Below are 15719 nucleotides of genomic sequence, written 5' to 3'. Positions count from 1 at the left end.
AAAAGTCGAGATTTACCCGTAAAGGCTTCGGTAGTGAATAACTTAGTAGGTCACGCGATCAAGCAGTGAAACACTGTTATCTACTCCATCATTCCAAAGACCAATAAAGCTTAAAAACAAAGTCGTTTTCATTCAAAGCGAGTGATAAAGAAGGGCTCTCAAAAATCGGGATTGAATAAATGCCGGCGCTATTATAGCAACTGGCACCAAACAGTCGGCAACGCGAAAACAGCCGCCGCTGAATCCAATCAGTCACCTCAAAGATGTTTGAAACATAATTGGCACGGAGCTCAAAGAAATACGCGGTTATCAACGCCCCCGGGGCCCAAGAGTCGCGCAACGCATTACCTAAATAAAAAATTCACGTCAATTTCCGAAAGGGATTTCCATCAAAGCCGATACGGTGACTTAGCACGAAACCCGAAGGTGCCGCACACATACACACGTGAAATATTCACTCGCCACTCCGATACATCATTCATTCGTCCGCTGAGTACGGCTCGACACCAATCTTCCATTTGGCAAGAAAATCGATACACGTCGTGGCCATATAAGCATTCCGGGGGAGGCAGACAGGGAGACTTAGAGGGAGTTAAGGTTTAGTCCCGAATATTGAATTTCCCTTGGGACAAACCCGTTTCGCTTTGTCCCTTCGCTCGGGGTCGTGTGGGCCGTGAGATGCCCGGGCCTCCACCTACCTAGCTACACTACCTATGACGGCTGAGATACGTACACAATTACGTATAGATGCGTGAGTGTACGTACGTGCGTAAGTGTTGGATAATAATATTGCGAGGCGGCCAGGCATACGTGACTCTGAGCCCGTTTGACGGGCCCCCGGCTATGTGCTCTCTAGCTACCATATACCTATACCTGTGCGTATAATGTGCGTGTATTTGAGTAGGCGTTTACCCTATATGTGATATACGGGCCTCCCTTTTACGTGAAAGCCTTTGAATTAGCTCTCTTTTAATAAAATGCCGTACGCACGCTTTTTTGTAGAAACACGTTACTTTCAAAATTAATAGCTTCTTTTCTATAAGCGAAATGATTGGATGTTAAAAGGGCTTTCACGTATTAGGGTGAAGATGAAACGTTGTTTGAAAGCGTTATGAAAATAAGGTTACGTCACATAAAAGATGGAAATAAGGAGACGCATCTCGATGGCTATTTAACCACTAAAATGACAATTATATAAAACGTGAACTTATCAAGGAAGGTTTACCTACGGTCCTGTTCGTAGATAATTTTATCCAAATATCAAAAAAGTGGGAGAACAGTGGACCTTTTCTGAATTCCTTTAAGAAACAATTTACGAGTATAAGTGCTGTTCAAGGTGATCCAGCTATAATCCCATATACAATTTTCATACCCCTGTTAGGCCCACTGTCTCACTTAGTACTAATTAATTCAGTGTAATTTAAACCATTTTCAATTGGAACAGAGTTGCATTTCTCTTGTTTCGTTCGATTTCATATCAAAACAATTTCAACCATATTTCTATCACCATTGATTTCAAATTCCACTTCCTATTTTTTGTATGGTGGAGGATAACAGAACCTAGACTAATATAAAATACTTAGTCTTGCTATAGCCCCTAAAACCCTTTACCAATCAAATCCGCCGCATTAAACTCGTATTAAACGGACAGTTTAAACAACTCAACTACTGCACCCGCCATATATCACAGTCCCTCAGCCCCCTTAAACAGACGGACGGGTTTATTTAATACTGTCTTTGGCAATTCCCTTAATGTATAACGTCAAGTTAAGTGCAGACCTCGGAGGGTTGAGCCGAGATAGTCTCAGTGGAACGTCGATTAGCTATTTAATTGATGTATAGTATATGTGAGATATCGTTGTAATTATACTAATTATATGGCTAAGTATGTTTAGGTCTAGGAACATAGTTCCATTCGATAACTATTCTGTTAAACTCGATAGTTATTCTGTTAAATAGTTATAAAAGTAAAGCCGTTAATGGGTCCGGTTGTTTCAATTTTTGGCTTCGTTAACTATGTACATTACAATGGCCAAAACTGTAGGTTTATAACTTGGTCAAATGACATTTAAAAGTGTTTTAATACCTAACACAATCTTTTTTTGCAGATCGTCGGTCAACTATAAGAAGCTCGCCTTCGTTGAAATACGAAAGAAAAGAAAGGAGAGTAAAGACAGAAGTTGAAAAGAAAGAAGAGTATATCCCGCGAGCAACTTTTTTTTTAGGTACTTAATCATCAAGGCATCAAGGAAATTAAATTAAGTTATATGTAATATAATAATCAGCTCAGCAAACAAAGTTCCAACAAAGGTTTATTTAGGTAACTCATTAAGGGCTCAATTAGACGGCGCGCGAACTTGTATACGATTTTAGCTACATTGCGGACCATTGAGGTTACAACAATTCAGCCGACCGATCTAACTACGCAATGTAATCAAACTCGCATGCGAGTTCTCGCCCCATCTAACTATTTAGATGGGGCGAGAACCTATGCCCATGCCCTAAGTAGCTAACCGGGAGTCAACCCAAGAAGACTAGCCTAAATAAATAATTTTGAATTTTAGCCAATGACAATCGCTATTGCTTCGACAACGAAACGCTTCGTGGCTCTCTATCACTCTTCCATATTGGTGCGACAGTGACAGTTGCGTTTCGATCGCTACGGAACGTAAGCGATTGGCGTGTTGGCTACGCGGCCAGCTTCGTAGACAGGACCACTAACTAAACAAAAGTTGTAGTTCTTTTAGATTTCGCAACATATAATCCCGAGCAACATGAAGGCAACATATACTAGCCGCCAAGCCAATCTATATCTGCCACAATAAGATAGAGACAAATTCCCACGGCTTGCCACCTCGGTGCCAGTTCATAAATTCGCTGCTTTATAAAACCTCGTATTTACTAATGTTGATTTGGAATAGTAAACCTTAACAGAAACCTTTAAAGTTTGTTTTTGTTTGCGCAGTTCAGTCAAATATGAGGTGGCTAAGGTTATTGAACCTGTATATGCTTTGAATGTTTTTCGAAACCTCGTATCAACTTTTGTTTCCTTTGAAAAGTGAACTTTAAGCTGGTAGGATCAGCGTTGATTTTAAATAAAATAAATGGGTTAGATATGAGGTTGTGAAGGTAATTCATTGGTGTTATGTAGAACTAGTATATTTGTACCTGCTGTGGTTAATGCCGTATTGTTGGCAATATGTCGTAGATGGAAAACTAGAAAGCGTAATTAATGAGAAATACCAACTTAATCAACTGTGATATTTGAGAGTGTTATTGAGCAAGTGCCAAGCAAAGATATTTTTATATTAAATCCCTAAAATCATAATTCAATGAATCATTATAAACTGTTTACGTTTCCTTACGTAGGTAGTAGGTACCTAACTACCTATAGCTCAAAAAAGGCCAGATACCTTCTAAAAATAGGAATTTCATGGAATTTGTAATTACATAAGGATTCATGATAGTTTTACGGCAGGAACGTAAACTAGAGACTACGTACATAGCCCGGTTTTAAAGTAAAATTTATATTTTTATTCATTCGGGCAACGGGTCATACTTAGATTAAAAAAACTAGGATACGTAAAACTAACAACAGCACTATTTACTGCCATTAATTATATTTTGACGATATGATATACATGATTAAAAATTAAATTGCATTTTGATTACCAACGATACGTTACGCAACATCGTGGTATCAGGACAGGGAGATTTTTGCAGTGAACAACTCTATCAGTGATGGCTATGTAGGCAACTTTGCAATGTAGGTAGAGGAAAGAGGATATTTCTTTCGAAAATACCCAAAGCGAGCAAACTCCACATTTCGCCCCGTATATCGATGTCGTATCGAGATTACTCCCGCAACCGATGTGTGGCGACAAGCCTGTAACCAATCTGTCTGACAAAGGAACTGATTGCGACCCAGAAGTTTCGAATAGGTTCGAGATTTTTAGGGAAAGGAAGCAATACAGGGTGGCCAAATAAGAGGTATACACTTTATTTTTGAAATTTTATTCTATAAAACATAAAAAAATATTAAGTATTCCTTGTTAAATATAATATGTAGGGTCAGCAATTACACATGGAAAATAATGTCAGACAAATGTCCACCTCTAGCAGCATGGCAGATGCGAACCCTTTTCATCGAGTTTTTCATCACTTTTTCACACATTTCTGACGTTATCTCAGCGACAGTGTTTCGAATATTTTGTTTTAAATAATTGCTGAAGGTTCGTTGGCCTATTAGCATAGACACGTCCCTTTAGATAGCCCCACAGAAAAAAGTCAGGAGCTGTTAAATGAGGCGATCTTGGGGGCCAGTCAATGTCACCGTTTCTCGAAATTAATCGACCGGGAAACGTTATTTTTAATGTTTCTATTGTTTTTAATGATTAAAACACGTTGTTCCGTCGTAAAACGCTCCATAATAAATTTGCCGTATCTAAACAAACTAATTTTCATGCAATAACTGTCATATTTACCGCCAAAATAAAATAGCGGCAAAAAAAAGTTGTATACCTCTAAGTTGGCCACCCTGTATCTGCATTTCACATGAGCTAGATTAGGATGTGTCCAATATATTTTGTTTTGCATAGGATTTTTTTTACAATTATAATTATGTTCATTATTTAGTAATATTGTGTGTGGTTAAAAGTGAAACCACTCGACAAATCCATTGCGTTATGACAGTTTTAGAGTAGAAACAATTGACGTTCCCTCTACGGTTTACAATTTACATTGAAAATGAAATGACCATTTTATTAAGTATCAGTAAACCCCGATATCAAATATAAAAATTAATGATTTAGGGTAGGTACCTCATTTAAATATAAATGCACCTTAATTATATTTTTGTAATTTATTCAGATGTCATGATGTCATGACAAATATTTTATTTATAACTTATACCCCGGGAATTGATACGTAAGTATAAATATTTCTTCCACCTACACACCCCTTAAGAATTTAACAAGTGTACTTTTAGATATGTACACATTACATACTTGCATCAATTACTAATAGTAACTTTGATCGGCAACCCTATAATTTGGCCAACTTAGGTACGACATATTAATCAAGCGACCTTAAACTTTATACTCTGTGCATTAAGGTCCTTAAAATATTCAACATAAGTTGGCTGGTCTGCACTTTCATCGAGATTGTTCGAGCTTCGGTCGGGCATCACGTACGGGGAAAAACTCCTTTGATGCTCGCTTGTTACCGGCGACTAGTATACTGATGTCACTGATAAAATAATATTTCTTATTTAATGTCGAACAGCTTCGAAAATACAACTGTGTTTTTTATTGGAAACATTTCTGATCACTCTTTTTTAAGTCACACACGCATATCCACGCCGTGTCGCCGATATAAAATATTTTTTAGCTTGTAAGATTTATATTATTGTATGTATGTTAGTTTGTAAGGTATGTATCTATGGTCCTTAGTTGCCTGATAATAAATGATATTTTGATTTTGATTTGATATACTTACAAAATACGTTTATACATAATTTAAATTACGAAAATACCGTAAAAATCGAGCGATTTACGTAAACACTGGTCCTATCGGTGGGATCTTCTCCCTGTCCGGTGGGATCTTCTACCGATCCGGATATTAAATTGGCCTACCTTTGAATACCTTTGATTATGTAACTTTTTCGGAACTTATGTACGAAATATCATTTGATGTTTTCCACTAGCTTTTCGGTGAAGGAAAACATCGTGAGGAAACCTGCATATATCTGCGAAGAAATTTAAAGGTCTGGGGACTTCACAAGTCCCCAATCCGCATTGGGCTAGCGTGGGGACTATTAGCCTAAGCCCTCTCGCGCATGAGAGGAGGCCTGTGCTCAGCAGTGGGACGTATATAGGCTCAAATTATTATTGAATATTGTAAAGTATATTCAGGGCATATCTCTAGGCCATCTCATAATTTAATCATATGTCAATCTAACATAAAATAAACCAAGAACATAGAACCTAAAACTCGAGCCATTTACGTAAACACTGATCCCTTCGGTGGGCCCTTTACCCCTGCGTAAGTAATCCAACCGATCCGGATATTACATTGGCCTACCTTTGAACATGTAACGTATCACATTCTCATAAGGCTTCGTGTTCGGTATTTGGTTATGGCGAGAATTCATGGAATGTTGTTTACTATGAGGTAACAAACAGCAGAACATAGCAAAAATGAAACGATGAATTTTTGTTGTTGAAAAATGCAATACAAATAATACAAACGCGTACTGTGTAAATTCAATTGTCTACTCTAGCTATTACAGTGCAGGATGGATCAACTATTTCTTGTTGTTATTCTGTCCGGTCAGCCAAGAGACAATAGTACCATTACTTTGTTAGAAGACATTGTCCACCACCTTCTTCAGACACGCTTGGTAGACGATCCACTACGGAAAGGGTTTATAAGTTTCACAAAAAAGCGTGTTTGGAGAAATTTAACGCCTAAAAATCAGGTTTTAAAGAGTGACCCAGGGGAACGTATCCATGGCAACGAGTGACAAGAAAAAGTTGATCACTCAAATACTGCTAGGCTAACAGACACATATCACACATATATAAACAACAGAGTTCCGTTTGGCTTCGGCTGCTAAAAAATGCGAAAAGGAATGTGTTTAGACTGGGCAAAGCGGTCATAATTAAGAATAAACTTAAATTCTAGGTGAATAAATTTCGTTTAAACGTCAAAAATGTAGGTTATTTCACCTGCCAGTCCTTCCCTATTTGTTTTTCATTGTTACTCAAAAACACAAACAATGAATAAAAGACAATCAGTGCTACTAAAAGTCATATTGGTCACTTCTTGTGAAAATAATTAACAATACAAATAAAATTAATTAGAACCCCCAAAGTCGACAAATAGAACAATAAACTAAATTGAATCACGGCTATAGGTACCTAGCTAAATATAATTCCAATTTTATAACGGAATGCGTGAATACGAACTCAGAACAAGTCACCAACTCGAAATCCATCAGTTCCTGGCTGTCAGGAGGCCATTATCCAAACATCGCGATCAAAGAAATAAAGATTAATTCTCGCCCTCCCAAAACAATGAACGCTCCTACATTCGCACAAAGGCTTAACACAAAAGGGTTAAGTTTAGTCTAAAACTCTGCATGTGGCTTTAACAGGCATTGTTTTAGCGATTGTGACCATAAAACAATAGAATTAATTCTATGCATGGCTATTATAATTCGAAATTCGAAATTTTAATGCCATTTGGTCGACTTTGCTCGTCAATCTGGGCAGAATTAAAATAATGATTTACGAAATGCTTTGTAATCTGAAACTCATGAATAGATATTGTGTTAATGGCTATGCTAAAGACAATAATGTGCTAATATATACAGGCTTTTCTTGGATTCCATTAACTTCAAGGGAACATTCTCATAAACTAACTCATATCTTAGGTACGTACCTACTCGTACTATTTTGAAGATATAAAAAATCTATGACATATTTTTCAATTGTTTTGTCAAATATAAAGCTTTGTTTACAATATTTACCAATACATATAGCGTTTAACTGCTTTTTAAAGGAAACCAGAAAAACTAATTGCGACATGACATTTCGACGAAAAATTCAGTAAGCCGAAGTTAACAGACTGCAGAAAATGCAATCTGTATGATGCTTTTATAAGACTATATAATAAAATATAATGAAACAACCATAGAACTTTTTTTTACATAAAGCTTAAATAGGTACCTTTATTTATATTTTTTATCTATTCCACAATAACCTGTTATCTGTGCGCAAAACGTAACGACTTCTTTTACTTTGTGACGCTAGTGGCATCAAAAAGTTCGGCAGAGCGTAACATTCGTCGTCAACTGGTAATCATGGAGTCATACATTATGGTTCAAATATCACAGGAGATGGTATCGTTTCATTTTTTTGCGAAATGAGAAAATAGATTTGACTGGGGAGTTGAGACGCGTTTTATTTAAGTAACTGAAAAAAAAAAGGTTCAAACGTTTCGTGTACCTAAATAGGTACCAATGTACAAAAGTCATATTTACTCACAGCACTTAAATACCTATAAATAAATTAGAGCGAGTAGAAGTTTCACATACAAAACTTGTATAGACAAGCTTTATTTTCTTTACAAGTTTTAACAACGAAAATTACGTAAATGTTAATGACAAGTTTCATGTAATTAAAGTAGGTACGTCGTTTTGAAATGAGAGCGTAAGTTCCATTGTGGGGCGGCGAGTAGGTAATGTGCCTCTTAAAATATCAATTCATGCAGTCTTTATTAGATTATGTACGAAAGTCGACATCCGGACGTTTTGAAAACAAAAATTTGTGTTTTAACAACACTCTCGCTCGCAATCTCGTATGGAAAACTGCTTTTCAGTAGATATATGCATTGTTTGAAAGTACAATAATTACATACCTAAATGTACCCGCTTTAGCTTGAGTCGCCTCATTCTACTATGCACATAGCAAAGTCAAATTTCCAACTACAAGCCGCGAACTCCGAAGCCTCAACTCATATTTAACTTCAAAATACAACTAAAGCATTTCCACCCCAAATAGATACGAAACATTAATTTCCTCGCAGACCAATTTATCGCTTCTAATTCAACCCTAACAAGACGCTGTCCGTAACATATACCCACACATATATGTTTAAGCCTTCCGAAAGTAGCTTCGCTCCACACATGGACACACACACATACATAGTAAGCCGCAAGGCACGTAACATAAGGAGCTTTGAAATTAATTTAGCTCGGAACTAGCTGGCAAATGGATAGACGTGAGCCGGGCTTGGGAGGGGGGGTTTAACCCCCTTGGGGAGGGGGGAAATTCGGCGTTTAGAGCCTGTGGTGAGGCCGGTTGTGCTTACCAGTAATTGTGTTCGCTGGCGTGTGCCGTATGGGAGGTTTTCATGACGTGTGCTTTAATTAAGGTACCTAGCCCTAAGGATTTGATTTGGTAGGTTTTTGTATCGTTAATGTTATGATTATAGACATTAGTTAAATATCTAAACGAGAAATCTTTCCAGTCCAGTCTTTTTTTTTAATTGTTAGGGCAAATACAGGTTAGCCAAGTTAATGGGTACTTATAAGATATAAGTTATGTATTATAATAATGTCAAATTTAATATTTATATCTAAAATTACAAATTAAAATTAAAATTAAAAAAAAGACAACGCTTCAAGTCAAATGTCAATGAAATCAATCTATATGCCTATAGAAAAACGTAAAATTTAAGTACCTTTCAACACAAAATGTATCCAATTTCATTACCTACTCTCGACTCTCAAGTTTATTTTCTAGATAATAAATAAGATACCTACCTACACAATCACTCTCAATCCCTCACCCAACCCCCTTCCGCTCAACTATACGCTCATATATTAATATTATGATATATTATGATATATCAGCATGCTAATATCCTGCTCGCAACGCCAAAGGCTCTACAATATCCGCTCGTGTGTCCCTTACAGATCCTGTCATCATATAACGTACTATGCGTATGTTGAACCGGATTAAGCCCTGCGAGTGCTGTTGTGGGGTTTAATTAACTTTTAAGGTTCTGATTAAAATTTAACTTCGGCAGGTATCGATTTTCTTTGCGCGTGTATCGACGTTACAAAGGAATGAATGTATAAGCACGCCATATCAACATCGTTTTATGTGCCCATTCCGAGTTATGGGCGTTTTTTACCAGATCTCAACCTTTTGAGGTTTAACTGTTATTAAAGTTATTCTGGATATTCCTGATACAAATTCAGTTTTCAAAGTCATTGCATTAGATGTAAATAAATTTTATTTTTTACCTAGGTACATACGGAAATTTCTATATAGTTACTACTTTATCTTACTACTTTACTTACCTAGTCTGCAATTCTGCATTCCTCCTTGTTTCCTAATATCCGACAATTTTCTGTCTCTCTACACCTTTGCCCGAGTTAACTGCTCTCCACTAAAAGATATAACCGGGAGGTATTTTTCACTAGATTACACATATGTTCTTCAAGAAATTTAGAACTGTAAAATAGAAAGGCAGTTTTATTGGGGATCAAACCTTAGGTATTAGCTTAACCTTACCACACTCACCCTTACTTAGTAAAGAACCTCAGGGTCAAGTTAAACGGAAGACAATCTTGTCAAGAATTTTCCGAATAATAGACATAGAATGGAACCGGATAATCCGGGTCGTCATATCCGGGTCCCACACTACCCCATATTCCTTTATGACGTCATCGTTTAATGTTAACGTTCGCTGAGGAGAGGTGCCTTTATTAGCTAATTTTAGCCTCAAAATAAGTTTAGGGGTTATTAAGAATTAGTATCCACGTAACTACCGGTTATAAGCAGCTTGAGTAAAAATACTGGAGGAAAATACGACTAAAGAGACATATGTATACCGTTGTGGTCACATTTGGGAAAAGCGTCTATTGCTTTTCTATTTTAAAGGGAAACCACTGCTACCAGTAACTTCAATAAGATTGTAATTTAGTCTCTTTTTGCGACTATAAGCTCAATTTTCTTTACGCACGCTTACAAGTCGCTACATTTTGCGTACCTATATCTATATTATGATCTCATTGAAGCGTGTTTGACAATGCACACGCAGATAAAGAGACAGTCTGTTTTGCGTACTTATCGAAACACATTATATATCATATCATTCATATCATGCATAATTAGTTTGCTGTAGCGGTACCAAGTTCTACAATTACCCGTTTCACTTCTAACGTCGACTCACGCTAATGCCTAATCAAACGTTGATTCGCTGGGAACTGCCAAGCGATATTTAACCTTATTACAAACTACCTCTCGAGTTCCGTAGCTATTTGCTTTAGTTTGTACCTTCTAATGGACATGAGTTGGAATTTGAATAAGACGCAGATTTATTGATATATTTAGAAAAATATTTTTAGCAATATTGTACTTATTTGTATAAACTGACCTCACTTTTACTGCAGAATCTATATCAGAAAATATAATTTTATCCTATTTGACACATACTCATATGGCTTGCAAATAAGCCTGTATTTGTCCTATTGCCTTGTATAAACTAGTTTATGAGTGAGAGTTATTAAATTAGTTTATGAGTGAGATGACAATGTATGACTTATGAGCCATCGCGAACAAAGACGGAAGTGACATCAGTGAATAAAGAAAACTTTATTAGCCCATACTCTGTTTAGGAGTTTCTAGAGTACCGCAAGGTAGTATGTTAAGGCCTTTGGTGTAGCTTTTTGTAGGTTTAGTATTATTATATCGACGCATCAAATGCAAACACCTATATCAACAGCAAAGCAACTATAAACTGAAATAAATGTCATACTTATGCACAAGACAAAATTTTCAGTGCGTGAGGCTGGATTTGAATCGGCGCTTTCAGCATTCGCTGTTGACGCTATAGGTTATTCCGACTTTAATAGCGACCAGCACCTTAGTTGAGAAATATTTTCCTGAAGTTAAGTTGTTTATTTGACATTATCACCGCGGGTTCATTAGACGCGTTAAGAAAAATAGATAATTAGTAGATTCGCAATATAAAAATCGAGGGAATATAGGAGCTCGCAGAGCATCTAAAAAAGTGATACCACGATACGAGGAAGAAAATCCCTCTCTTTCTAGTCAGTATTTATTAGAAAGAGATGAGAATTCTGACATACTAGGAAAACTGAGTCATAAACTCGTTTACGAGAGGTGACAATGTATGAGCGAATATCGCGGGCAAATACGGAACTGACGACGAACGAAGTAAATTCAATTAGATTGCAGTGTTTAGGAGTTATAAAAAAGTAACAGTTTGAACTCAGTTCTTTATATTTGTGAAGTAGGAAATATAATAAAAATACAGGTTTTATTTAATGTTATAGCTCGGTCATGACTTTAATAAACTTTATGCCCTATATTTCCTGTATTAGTTTTATTAGACTATCACAAAGCGTAAAGTAAACGTCCAAGTGTTTGACTTATTCCAACAGTTGATAGCCCTTTTGCCACCTCTGCTGTTGCCTGGAATTAATATTGAAGGTGGCAACCATTGAGACAGTGTCGAGCACCGGGATATTTACGTTATGATTGTTAGCGCATGACAAAATAATAATGCATTTATAAGTACGTCACTTTCTAACACGGGTTAATAAGTGACGTACTTACTGGCATTTTTTAACCGACTTCATTTCACTTCATACAAATATATTCTAAGCACAAAAAATTATAATATAATAAAAAGAAGGACATCCACGAGGCCAAGTTCTCAAAAAGTGGACAGAGACAATAATTCACAACAGAGAATGCGCGTCTCTTCCCTAGCTCAACTCTCCAGAGCGGGCTACACTTATCTAAGGAACTCTTATTAAATCCTCCTCAACTAATCCTTTACGTAATGTAGGGACAGCAAACGAAGGCAGTGGTTTGGGAGCTTTCATAGCTTGACAACACATTTTTATGACTGACCGCGATTAATATGATCATAACTATCATATTGCTAGTAGTTAGATCTGTATTTTTTTTTCGAACGTAACGGAAATTCGTTTCTATACTAAATACCTATAGCGGGGCAAAATCTCTCGTGCGCCTTCTGCCGTTTCCAACACTTTGTATATTGTTTGAATGATTTAGACTCTAAAAATACTAATGATATCGGTAAGATATAGTTAGGTATTATATCGGTAGCTGCTCACGCTATTTAATGTTTTTTTAATTTTTTTATTGTCGATGGCACACTTTTACCTACTTAACCTACGTTTCTATTGTCACACAAACTCGACCAACATAAACTAAAACTGGTAGCAAACAACAACTGTCACGCTTTTAACCGACGTCAAGTTTCTCCCTCCTTTGCCAACGCTACCTGTAATTAGTGAGACCGTACATACCGTATAAGTACATACAACGTAATTATGTACGTACGCTAAAATACTCGTGGAACAATTTGGAACTAGATGCGAACTGGAAACCGCAGCAGACGGCGGCCATCTTGCGTCGCCGTGGCAACCGGCCACGAATTGTCTACCTGGAACGTAAATAAGTTGGCTGTTGTTTACAAGTACTTACACTATGCGAAACGCAAGGCAGGCGAAATTCTCAGCCAATACTGTACCTATAGTCCTATAATAAAATATGAATTGTAGTTATAGTTATGCGACATTATTTTGGAAATGATTAATGATGATGCTAACTTATGGTTATGAACAAACAAAAGCGGATTGTAAAGTAGTTACCAATACAACTGATAAATTAAACTGTGACGGTGCGGTATTAGGCTAAATCTAAATAGAATCTCATAAGAGATATACATAATTATTACATAGGGTGTTTTAATGTAGGTAACATTAAAACACCGGTAACAATTAGGTACCCTATTTGGCTATGTACTTAGGTAAATGGTACAAAAATAACTTACCCTTTTTCAAGAAACCCCCTTATAAAATACTCAAAGACATAAAGTCCCCCTCATACTAGCTCACATATTCCCATAATGGAACGCGAACGCACCCAGGATTTCAGAGCGGTGCACGCGGCATGCCTGCGTCAGTCGTGACAATTCGGTGTATTCCAATAAGCGCGAGCCATTAGAGCGGTCCGCGGATATGAGTACACTACCCGCACGGCGTGCTGGCTGATGTGGAAAAGGCTTCTGTGAAAAAAAACTATTCTCCTGCCATAACCCGTCTATGTCCCAGGCACGGTTTTCTGTGGTCCCAGGCGTTCTTGTTTTGCATGAAACCGCGTCCGCCGTGGGACCTGGATGTAATTTTTCTGCCGACTCGACTTCATATCCGTGGGATTCAAAGCTTAATCTATAGGTAATCAATAGGAATAGGCAGGTTAATAACTTGATTGGTCAAGTAATAAGCTAATAGGCATCAGCTGTTAGACAAAGAAGGCCTTTAATATTATTCAAATCATCTTAACATTCTCCCATTACCTGAACTACTTTTTTCGAGGATTTATTAACTATATGTATTGAAGATCATATCCACAATAGAATCTAATCTAAACTAACAAATAGGTACACACTGTCTTCATCCAATCCATATCCACTAATTAAAAATCGCTATTGCGTCCTATTTTTTTTATACACTATCCAGGAGCATGATTCAGATTTAACTACTTTTTACGGTTTTGATCTTGAAGATCGCTCACGCTTATTGGTGCATGCGAAATGAAGTGAAAATCATATGTGAGATGGACGCCAATCACCAAGACTGCCAATGTCGTATCAAAACCATGTTAAAACCGTAACAGTTTGTTAAATTTGAATCGGGCTGAAGAAATACTACTTAACTATACCTACACACACGTACGTTACTGAGGTACTCATCCCCTGTATTTATACCTAAGCAGTCGCCATACAACGGCTCCAAGAGGGGCAGACACCCATAGTTGCGAAGCACTCTTCATTTCGAATGCCTGTCCACGCTCCCCCCACTATACGTTCGGCATGGAGGCGGCAAACTCAACTTAAATTGAGCAAGTTTCGACTTAAAATCAAATTTGTACAGAGCATCGGTTTATTTGAGTGTCGGAATGTGAGGTTAGATTTTAAAAGCTCTGTTTATATGGGGATTCTTGTATGGTAATAAATCCGATTTTGAACTGTTTTGTTACAAAATAATTCCGTTATTGCATTGACTCAGTGCAATTTGTGAGGAAGTAGCTACAAATATAGCAACGGTCTACACTTTATTATTCTGGCTAAGATAATATTTACTAACTTATAGCTAAACCTTTAACTTTTTCTGGAATTACATACCTACCTTAAGCATAAGCTTAATATTTTCCATGCGGCAATTGGTAAGCAAACTTGCATTGGGCCGAAATTGACCCTACAAAAGTTAGGTATTTTTGTTCCATGACGCTCAAGAAGGAAAAATTTTGGGTTTTGTCAAATTGTGACAGAAAATATTCATTAAGCTTATGTACCGTTTTGTTTGAAGCCTACTTTTACATTTAGAGAGATCGATGCTGTTTGCAGATGACGTAACGGTTCACAATTGGCTGACACCTACCATCATACTTCCACCGCCAGTTTTACCCCCCCCCCCCCCCGAACGTTCGAACGTTCAGTTCACTACAAAAAAATATACTAGCAAAAAGCAGAGCTTTGTAAGGGCTCGCGGAGTTTTCCTACCTAAACCTGCCTAAACGTACCGGACCGCGACTTTGATCCAGTCCGAGGCTTGTTCCATGATCGATCGAGTGGGTACGTAATAAGTCCGTTAAGAACGTAGCTTTAAGTGAGAGCAAGAAAGAAATATACTAACCGGACCCCGGTTGCTGTCTGGTACGCCTGTCTGTTATAGCTTTTACTTTGTCCATTAAAAACGTGTCCAGACGACAAAATCAAATTGCCAATATCATCCACATGTAATATACAATTTCATAAGCGCTTATTATTATATCCTATACGGTCGCCCAGTACTTTTTGTAAGGAAGCCAACTGGCTTTCCTACATAATGTTAAGTCAGCGAGCCAATGTCCTTGAATTTAATTTTTGCGTCCACATCCACACCACACAATTGAGCGAAAAACTATCCCATCTGGACACCTACTGGCGGTAATCACGCTGCTCCGCACATAAACACACACACACACACACACACAGTTCCACTAGGTACAGCCAGGGTTCAACATCAGCTCTATCTTGGGTACTGCTCTTCTAAGTGCTCATTAAGACGTGTCAGATGACCAAAACAGCGTGTGCTTATGTTGCAC

The sequence above is a fragment of the Cydia amplana genome, chromosome 13 (assembly GCF_948474715.1).
Source record: "Cydia amplana chromosome 13, ilCydAmpl1.1, whole genome shotgun sequence".
Classification (NCBI taxonomy): Eukaryota; Metazoa; Arthropoda; class Insecta; order Lepidoptera; family Tortricidae; genus Cydia; species Cydia amplana.
The sequence above is the reverse complement of the archived record's forward strand: the minus strand, read 5'-3'. Positions refer to the sequence as shown.